Source organism: Osmerus eperlanus, chromosome 19 (genome assembly GCF_963692335.1).
Source record: "Osmerus eperlanus chromosome 19, fOsmEpe2.1, whole genome shotgun sequence".
Taxonomy (NCBI): domain Eukaryota; kingdom Metazoa; phylum Chordata; class Actinopteri; order Osmeriformes; family Osmeridae; genus Osmerus; species Osmerus eperlanus.
Window position 1 is genome coordinate 2,220,615 of NC_085036.1, and position 10,715 is coordinate 2,231,329.

The 10,715-nt window shown below is 45.9% G+C and overlaps 1 pseudogene; it reads right to left on the reverse strand.

Annotated features, from left to right (window-relative positions):
- LOC134039998 (myosin heavy chain, cardiac muscle isoform-like) overlaps nucleotides 1-8,367 on the reverse strand; it is a 28,003-nt pseudogene extending 19,636 nt beyond the window's left edge.
- Nucleotides 8,368-10,715: the final 2,348 nt, after the last annotated feature.

A 10,715-nucleotide genomic window follows, 5' to 3' on the forward strand; every position in this document is an offset into this window, starting at 1 on the left:
TTGCTTTCGCAGTATGCTTCGGGTCATTGTCCATCTGCACTGTGAAGCGCCGTCCTATGAGTTCTGAAGCATTTGGCTGAATCTGAGCAGATAATATTGCCAGAAACACTTCAGAATTCATCCTACTGCTTTTGTCAGCAGTCACATCATCGATAAATACAAGGGAACCAGTTCCATTGGCAGCCATACATGCCCACGCCATAACACTACCTCCACCATGCTTCACTGATGAGGTGGTATGCTTTGGATCATGAGCAGTTCCTTCCCTTCTCCATACTCTTCTCTTCCCATCATTCTGGTACAAGTTGATCTTGGTCTCATCTGTCCATAGGATGTTGTTCCAGAACTGTACAGGGTCTTTTAGATGTTTTTTGGCAAACTCTAATCTGGTCTTCCTGTTTTTGAGACTGACCAATGGTTTACATCTTGTGGTGAACCCTCTGTATTTACTCTGGTGAAGTCTTCTCTTAATTTTTGACTTTGACACAGATACGCCTACCTCCTGGAGAGTGTTCTTGATCTGGCCAACTGTTGTGAAGGGGTTTTTCTTCACCAGGGAAAGAATTCTTCTGTCATCCACCACAGTTGTTTTCCGTGGTCTTCCGAGTCTTTTGGTGTTGCTGAGCTCACCAGTGCGTTCTTTCTTTTTAAGAATGTACCAAACAGTTGATTTGGCCACACCTAATGTTTTTGCTCTCTCTCTGATAGGTTTGTTTAGATTTTTCAGCCTAACGATGGCTTGCTTCACTGATGGTGACAGCTCTTTGGACTTCATATTGAGAGTTGACAGCAACAGATTCCAAACACAAATACCATACTTGAAATGAACTCTAGACCTTTTATCTGCTCCTTGTCAATGAAATAACGAACTCCCATGAGGGAATAACATACACCTGGCCATGGAACAGCTGAGCAGCCAATTGTCCAATTACTTTTGGTCCCTTAAAAAGGGGGGGGGCACATATAAAATGTATTGTAATTCCTACACCGTTCACCTGATTTGGATGTAAATACCCTGAAATTAAAGCTGAAAGTCTGCACTTAAAGCACATCTTGATTGTTTCATTTCAAATCCATTGTGGTGGTATACAGAGCCAAAATGATGAAAATTGTGTCAATGTCCAAATATTTATGGACCTAACTGTAATTGGACATCTGTATATGCAGTAGGCTACTTACATACACCTGTTACTAATTCCTAACTTCTCAAATTAGGATCACTCACTTTGGACTTGACGGTCTGCTCCATGTTGGAGACCACATCGTCCAGCTCCAGCCTGAGCTCCCTCTTCTCCTTCTCCAGCTTCACTCTCTGAAGGTTGTCAATCTGCTCCCCCAGGTTGGCCACACTCTGCATTCTTCTTCCTCAGAGTGGCAGCTGTAGCCTCATGCTGCAGAGCAGCCTCTTCAAGGTCTCTGCGCACCTTCTGGAACTCTGCCTCTCTCTTCTTGTTCATCTTAATCTGGGCAGCAGTGGCTCCACCAGCCTCCTCCAGCCTCTCACTGATCTCCTCCAACTCTCGGGCCAAGTCTGCCCTCTGCTTCTCAACCTTGGCACGGGCAGCTCTCTCAGCCTCCAGCTCTTCCTCAAGCTCCTCAATACGGGCCTACAATGTAAGGATTTTTGATGAGATCAGAGTTCAAACAGCTGGTATCCTACAAGGCAGCTTTAATCATACAGTGCTATTGACTAACCTGCAGCTCTTTCAGTTTCTTCTGAAGCTGGGCACTCATGGCCTGCTCATCTTCAATCTTGCTGCTGAGTTGACTTATCTCAAAGTCCTTCCTGTGGAAATTATACACATTATAACCCTTTCTCTAAAAGTAAGCATTGTAGTGATAGTTCTTTGGGTTATAATCTCACTTCTTCAGTTTCTCCTCCATCTGCTGTTTGTCATTCTCCAGGTCCATTAGGCTTTCCTGGGTCAACGTCAGGTCTCCCTCCAGCTTCCTCTTGGCTCTCTCAAGGTCCATTCTTACCTTCTTCTCTCTTGCTCCTGGGAACCTTCAAGCTGGTTGATCATACAGGTGGAATATCATGACGAAAACCATACACCTTTGTTCTACTTGTAACTTACAGTAACACTTGTCCTTGGGCAAGGCACTTGACCCTACTTGCCTCGGGGGGAATGTCCCTGTACTTACTGTAAGTCACTCTGGATAAGAACGTCTGCTAAATGACTAAATGTAACTGATGGGTCAGAATGACCCGAAGATAACACAAGGGTTAAAGTAACACTTGATGACTTGATACTCAGTTTGATACTCACATCATCAACCTGCTGTTCCAGCTTGGTTTTGGCCTTGGTCAGAGTGTTGACTTTGTCTTCCTCACTCTGAAGGTCGTCCAGTGTCTGCTGGTGAGCCTCCTGGAGAGCTTTCTTCTCCTTGGTCAACTTGGCGATGATTTCATCCAGAGCTGCCATCTCCTCAGTCAGGTTTTTAACCTGAAGTTATATAGTGTAGGTATATTTTGTTCTCACTTTTACTTTGATCTCATTCACAAGTCAAGTTGGTCTTTACCTTGTTCTCCGTGGCATGCTTCTCCTTCTCCACTTTGGCCAGAGTGAGTTCTGTCTTTCTTGAGTTCTGAACACTCATCCTCCAGCTTCCTCTTCTTAGCAGTAAGCTCTGCATTCATCTCCTCCTCATCCTCCAGTCTTTCAGTCAGCAACTTGGATTTGGCCTCAAGCTGGATTTTGCTCTTGATCAATCCCTCACACCTCTCCTCAGCATTTCCCAGACTGTCTTGTTCCTGTGAGGGGATCAAATAATTACAACTTGCAATGAAAGACACTTCAGTTATATTATTATAAAAGTTTGTTGTGACTTTCACTCACAGTTTGGAGGTGGAGGTCGTTCTTCTCTTGGAGAAGGGAGACCATTTTCTCTTCCAGCTCTTTCCTACGGGCTTCAGATTTAGCATAAGCTTCTTTAAGTTTTATAAACTCTTCCTTCATGTTGGCCATCTCTTTCTCAGTCTCGGTTGACTTCAACAGAGGTTTGATCTTGAAGTACATCTTCATCCAGGGCCAATTCTTGACCCCCATGAAGGCACGGATGTTCCGTTGGATCACAAGCAGGGCATCTCTGCAAAGAAGTAATGTCTCTTGAACTTCTCATTTCTAATTTTTAGAATTCAAACTACAGTATGTCAATTTGTACAATACCTGCGCTCTACAATTTTCTGGAAGTCATTTCTGGCTAGTGCACCACGTGCTCTGGACTGGATCCCTGCGATGATGAGGGTGAGACGGTCGTCTCTCATCTCCTCTAGAACACCCAGCAGACCAGCCTTGAAGAACACCCGATAAAGATACTCAAATTATACGTTTTCATGCTGCTCATTGAAACAGGGCGTTTACGCCAGCCTCTCATTCTCAGTATATTTACCTTAGTGTGTCCTAATCTGTACTGCTCATGGTCAATGTCCAGACTACCCAGCAGTTTTTCTGCTGCCTTATTGTTGTCCATAAACGCTCCCTCAGGGATAACGTTTGGATTTAGGATGCGATATATGTATCAAATCATAAATGTATAAAACTATTATTGAGTGCATTGATCTGTATACATTTATACGTAAAAGATGAAACATTTATGCAAAAACAGTGTGAGTCTTTAATTTTCTTTTCCACCTTTGTTTGAAGTCACCATACTGAACCCTGTTGGGGAATCCCTTCCTGCAGATTCTGATGCCTTCCAGCACACCGTTACAGCGCAGCTGGTGCATGACCAGAGGGTTCTCCATGGCCCCAGGAGTCTTGGTCTCGTTGGGGATGAGGCAACGCACAAAGTGGGGGTGAGTAGACTTCAAGTTGGTCATGAGTTTGTTCAGGTTCTCCTGTGAATAGAAACATTTTGAACAATTGTGCTATGTGTTTTTGTATTAGATTTAATCAATAGTAAAAACAAATTCATCATCATCATCACTGTAACATCTTGAACATCCACACTCAAACTCACCCTGTGCAAAGCAGACACTGTCTGGAAAGAGGAGCCTTTCTTCTTCTTTCCTGCTCCAACCACGGAGAAATGGGCCTCTGGTCGACCTTTTATAATCCTGGGCTTCTGGAAGTTGGCAGCTTTGCCCAGGTGGTTGTTATACAGCTTAGCCTTGAATGTAGCATCACTGGCTTTGGGGAACATGCACTCCTCTTCAAGGATGGACATGATACCCATGGGCTGGTGACAGAGAAGTTAAAAGTAACAATTAGAAATGTTGCATCCTGTCATTTCATTTAATCTGCCTTCACAAGACAACTTTGATGTGATTACTTTTGGACATAACAAAAAACATCTACACAGACCAACCTTTTCAATGAGTTCAATGCAGGCTGCCAAGTCCATGCCAAAGTCAATGAACTCCCAAACAATTCCTCCTTTCAGTAACACTTTAGATGAGCTCACGCAATTCATAATTTATTAAACAATTTGTTACCTATTAGTTAACGGTTTGTTCACCATTAGTTATTTATTGTTTATACAAAATGTATCATTAGTAAAGCATTTGTTCACACAGTTAGGGTTTAGGTTTAGGGTTAAGTGTTTAGGGTTATGCTTTACTGACACAGCGCTCACTGCGTGTGCTATGTCGGGTCGTGTGGCCATCGCAGCATACAGTAGGCTACCCACCATAGACTGGTACGTACTTGGATTCACAGGCTTGCTGACACCGTCATTTTTTGTCAGCCTTACGTTTGCATCAGCTGGAGTTGTAACAGGCTTTGCATCATGCATATCATACTTTTGAAGAATGGCTTTGATGTAATGATGAAGGAACACACAGTTATTTTCTTTGTCTTGGATGACCGAGACTCCCAAGATGTAGGACAGTTCTCTCATGTCCTTCATCTTGAAACGCTTCCTAAGAGCGTGTTTCAGCTCCTCCATGCTTTCCATCGATTCAGTTATCAGGATCAAATCATCTACATTCACAGCTAATATCTCCAGCTCCTGTCGAGATCTCACAAACACACACGGGTCTGATGTGCTCTGTACGAAACCTGTTCATGAACCCTGTGAAGGTTTTGCTCCAGCAGCGAGGGGACTGCTTCAGTCCGTATATTGACCTCTTCAGTTTGCACACCAAACCTTCCTCCCCTGGTCTGATGTATCCCTCTGGCTGCTCCATGTAGATCTCCTCATCCAGGTGTCCGTTCAGAAATGCGGTCACCACATCCATCTGATGCACATGCATGTTGTTCTGGACCGCAAAGGACAGCAATGTACGAACTGAGCTAAAGCGTACCACGGGTGAATACGTTTCATTGTAGTCAGCACCATACATCTGTGAGTAACCCTTAGCGACGAGTCGGCACTTGTACCTCTCCACTCTTCCATCACTATGATGCTTGGTCTTAAACACCCATCTTGATCCTATGGCCTTCCGATCCCTGGGTTATTCCACTAAATCCCAAGTCTTATTTTCCAGCAATGATCCATATTCCAGGTCGGCCGCCTCCTGCCATTCTTTTGCGTCAGGACTCATCATTGCCTCTTTAAGTGTGCTTGGTTCAGCAACGCAACAAACACTGGCATAATGGTCAACAGTCACCAGGTCGGCAAACTCGTCAATGCCGTATCTCCTAGGTGGTCTTCTGGTCCTGCTACCCACCCTAGCAGTTCCTGGTGTTCTCTCCTCTGTCTTCGTGAGAACTCCATTCCCCAAACAGGAAACGTCCACCTCTGGTGGTTTCAGGTCGCCTTCTCCGGCAGCTTCGCTGAAGGTAGAGTCGGCTGGTGTTCTCTCAGATTTCATGATGGCTTTGTCCTCCGAACAAATGTCCACTTCTTGTTTTAAGCCAAAATCGTACTCATTAAAGATCACATCCCGACGAATTAGTATCCTATTTTTTTCTTTGTCATACAAGCGATAGCCCTTGGCATTGGCATATCCCACAAAACAAAGTTTCACTGCTTTCTTGTCCAGTTTCCTTCTGTCTGTTTCTGGGACATGTGCATAAGCTACGCACCCAAACACCTTCATGTGACTTACATTTGGCTGTTTGTCGCACCATCTCTGATAGGGAGTCACTCGTTTCAGAACAGATGTGGGGAGTCTGTTCTGTATGTAAGCTGCAGTCGCTACAGCCTCTGCCCAGTACTGCTTTGTTAACTTGGCGTGAGAGAGCATGTTCCTCGCTGCTTCGACCAATGTCCTATTTTTCCTTTCTGCCACCCCATTTCTGCCACCCCATTCAGTCTTGCCATCTTCTGTCCGCACTCGTTCGATAATGTTCTCTCGAACTCCTTGAATTTGCAAAGGACTTCACTCTTCTGTCTCATAAAATACACCTTGCAACACCTGGAATAGTCATCAATAAAAGTCACAAAGTACTTTGATCTGCCTATGGATTCAGTCTGCATGGGACCACAGACGTCACTATGAACCAACTGCAGTCTACGTTTGGAACGGATTCCTCCCACTGGCTTATGTGGCTTCCTAGACAGCTTGCCTTTAACGCATGCTTCACAGAAGGGTAAGTCTTTCTCTGCAGGGAAGTCCACTCCATTTACCATTTCCTTAAGTTCTTTCACCTTAGTGGGGTGGCCCAGTCGCTGGTGCCACAAGCTGGCTGCTATTGATGCACTTGGCGCACAGTGACAGGCAGGCGAACTCCCCTCGACATCCAGTTGATACAAGCCATCAGATCTTTGTGTTCCCATTCCTCTAAGATTCCCACTTTTATCACGGATGTAACAGCGAGACTTGTTGAACTTCACAGTATTTCCTTTTTCGACAGCAGCTCCCACTGAGAAGAGATTCCCGGATAACTTGGGAACATACAGCACATTGAACATTGTGACGTTCTTCACATCACTGATATTTAATGTCATTCTCATCATTTAACAGAGTTCAAACAGCTGGTATCCTACTTCATTTAACATTACCAAGTCCTAGAGTGTCAACCACTCTGCCATCTCCAAGTTTCACAGACTGTGCATTTGGGAATCGCCTGTAGTCTTGGAGGACTTCTCCGTGACACGTCATGTGCTTTGAGGCTCCAGAGTCAATTAACCACGCAACCTGTTGTGTCCTCTTAGCCTGATTCGCCTCTCTGGCGACGAAGACACTCTCAGACGCGTCTTCATCATGGTCACATGTTACATTTTTGGCTTTGTGCGATTTGGTCCATTTTCTCATACTTGGACAGTATGAGATTGATATGCTTGATATGTCCCTCCTTCCCACACTTGTAACATCTCCATGAGCCGGGTCTGTCGGCTCTCGATGACCGGTAGTTGGTCTGCATACGGACTTGTGAGGTTGTCAACGCTGACGCGCCTCCGGACGCGGCACCACTGAACATAGTATCACCATCAGCGGACACTCGCTTTTGTTCTTGGTTTATTAATGCTTGCTGTACGAACTGCAGCGTTAGACTGTCCAACTTCGTTTCCAGCGCAGTGACGATTGTAGCGTAGCTTGATGGCAGACTACCCAGGAGTGTTACGATCTGGTCCTCCTCTTCAATTACCGCACCTATTGCCCCCAGCTGGTCAGTTAACTCTTTCATTCGCTTTAAAAAGATACCTGCAGTGCCATATTTGTGTCCAAACTTACTTGTTGCATCTGTGCAAAGGGTCAAGTTATTCTCTGACAACAGAGTACTTTGCAGATGCTGTAACGACACCTGTCTTGCTTCCAACACCATATATTTACAAAAAAGACTGGCTAGGAAGCCTTCCTATCTTTGACCTGCCAAGCTTCTGCAACACAACTGTCACAACTTCAGATGCTTTGGTGGAACTCACCCCCATAGTTGTGATCAAATCCATGTACATGTAGCCCCTTGCTGGTATTTTATTTAATATTGCATTTGTTTATTGTTTTTCTGTTCATATAAACTAATGCTGTTAAGTTTAATATATTTTATATAATATTTCCGCTGTTAATATTTGGATTTCATTTCAGTTCAGCTTATTGATTAGTTTGAACCTTGACCTGATGTCGGGATATATATTGGGAGGAAGGAAACGGAAGAGATGGTGGAGGTCATATCAGAGTTTGTGTGCGTTGAGTTTGATTCGAGGGTTGCAGTCGTGATAAAACTGAAGCTGTAGCATTAAGTGATTTGAATGTGTTGCCAACTCGATAACACTATCCTGAATTGTAACGGGTGAGTTGTCGGATAGGCATCTCCAGCCGTGCTTACAATTCATAAAAGGACAGCGTCGGACTGGAGAAGGACAGAATTTGGTGGATAGCCAAATTCAAGGAACTTTCCATTCTTACGGACATCCAAAGCCTCAACGAACTCTGGTAAAATTCTCCTGGACACCGTCAACCTGCTCAACTTTCCGACCATCGTCACGCCACAAGGTAGCTGGTTGGGCCACGTGTTGCCCACAGACGGCAGCCGCCATCTCGTGCTGTGGACCAACGTACCCGAGCCGAACTCCAGTTGGTATTTGACGGACTGGGTTCATTATTTTCTATTAGTACCTAATAGGATAATTACGGCCAGTGATATTGTTCTTTCAATTGTAATGTCTTATATATATATTAAATGTGAAGGCTGTGTTTGTTAAGTTGGATGCAGATGAATTATTTGTATTTGAAATAATAGATTGGGACCTTATAAAATAACGGCTTATAATTTCATTCATTCCTTTTGCAAATATTAGTTTCAAAGAACTCAGAGCGCCCTAGTATTTTGTTAACTTAAGTTATGCCCGAAAACGAGGCTCAAGGGGCGCTACATACACCTCCCTAACAACATCTGAATACCTACCATGCTCAAAAGTGGGGACCTGCCCTTGTATAAACCTGTCTAGTTCCTCCTGTGCGGCAGCATGTTCCCATTTCCAAAACTGCACTTGCTCATTTAAACTCTGAACCTGCTCTACTAAACTAGACACTCTACCACTTACCTGATTGGTCTTTCTTTTTAAATAATTAGAACGCAGTCTCCCTCCAGAGATGCCCTACCAGAGAAGGAAACACCTTGGATCACTGCTACTCTACAATCAGCAAGGCATACCATGCGGTCCCCCGAGCAGCACTGGGTCACTCTGACCACGCCATGGTCCACCTGATTCCTGCATACAGGCAGAAGCTAAAGCGCTGTAAGCCTGCTGTGAGGACATCAAAACAGTGGACCAGTGAAGCTATGGAGGATCTGCGGGCGTGCTTGGACTGCACTGACTGGGACATGTTCACGACTGCTACCAATAGTCTGGATGAGCTCACAGAGGCTGTGACATCATACATCAGCTTCTGTGAGGACTGCTGTATACCAACACGCACCAGGGTAAGCTACAACAACGACAAACCCTGGTTTACAGCTAAACTCAGAAGGTTGAGGTCAGAGAAAGAGGCCGCGTTTAGGAGTGGGGACAAAGACAGTTTCAAGGAGTCGAAGAACAGGTTTAGCAAGGCGGTGAGGGAGGCTAAACGACTGTACTCAGAGAGACTAAAACACCAATTCTCTGCAAACGACTCTGCTTCTGTCTGGAGAGGGCTCAGGCAGATTACCAACTACAAGCCCAGAGCCCCCCACTCCACTAACGACTCCCGCCTGGCCAACGACCTGAATGAGTTCTACTGCAGATTTGAAAGACAATTGTACAGTCCTGAACTACCCCTTCCCACCCAGGAGGCCTCCCACCTCCCCCCCCTCTACAGTGACGACTCTCTCCATTCAGGAGGGTGAAGTTAACAGACTTTTCAAGAGGCAGAATCCCCGCAAAGCAGCTGGGCCGGACTCTGTCTCTCCAGCCACCCTCAAGCACTGCGCTGACCAGCTGTCTCCGGTGTTTACCTACATCTTTAACACCTCCCTTGAGACATGCCATGTGCCAGCCTGTCTCAAGTCCTCCACCATCATCCCTGTGCCCAAAAAGCCAAGGCCAACAGGACATAATGACTACAGACCCGTCGCCCTGACCTCTGTGGTAATGAAGTCTTTCGAGCGCCTGGTGCTGGCACACCTTAAATCCATCACTGACCCTCTACTGGACCCCCTGCAGTTTGCCTACAGAGCCAACAGGTCTGTGGACGATGCAGTTAACATGGCCCTCCACTTCACCCTACAGCACCTGGACTCCCCAGCATCCTATGCCAGGATCCTGTTTGTGGACTTCAGCTCTGCCTTCAATACCATCATCCCCGCCCTGCTTCAGGACAAGCTCTCCCAGCTGAACGTGCCTGATTCCACCTGCAGGTGGATCACAGACTTCCTGTCTGACAGGAAGCATTGCGTTAAGCTGGGAACACAAGTCTCTGACTCCCGGTCCATCAGCACCGGATCACCTCAGGGCTGCGTCCTTTCTCCTCTGCTCTTCTCCCTGTACACCAACAGTTGCACCTCCAGTCATCCGTCCGTCAAACTCCTGAAGTTTGCGGACGACACCACCCTTATTGGGCTCATCTCTGGTGGAGACGAGTCTGATTATAGGTGGGAAGCGGCCAACCTGGTGACCTGGTGCAGCCAGAACAACTTAGAGCTCAATGCTCTTAAGACAGTGGAGATGGTTGTGGACTTCAGGAGGAACACAGCCCCACTCACCCCCATCACCCTGTGTGACTCCCCAGTCAACACTGTGGAGTCCTTCCGCTTCCTGGGCACTATCCTCTCCCAGGACCTCAAGTGGGAACTGAACATCAGCTCCCTCATCAAGAAAGCACAACAGAGGATGTACTTCCTTCGGCAGCTGAAGAAGTTCAACCTGCCAAAGACAATGATGGTGCACTTCTACTCAGCCATCATTGA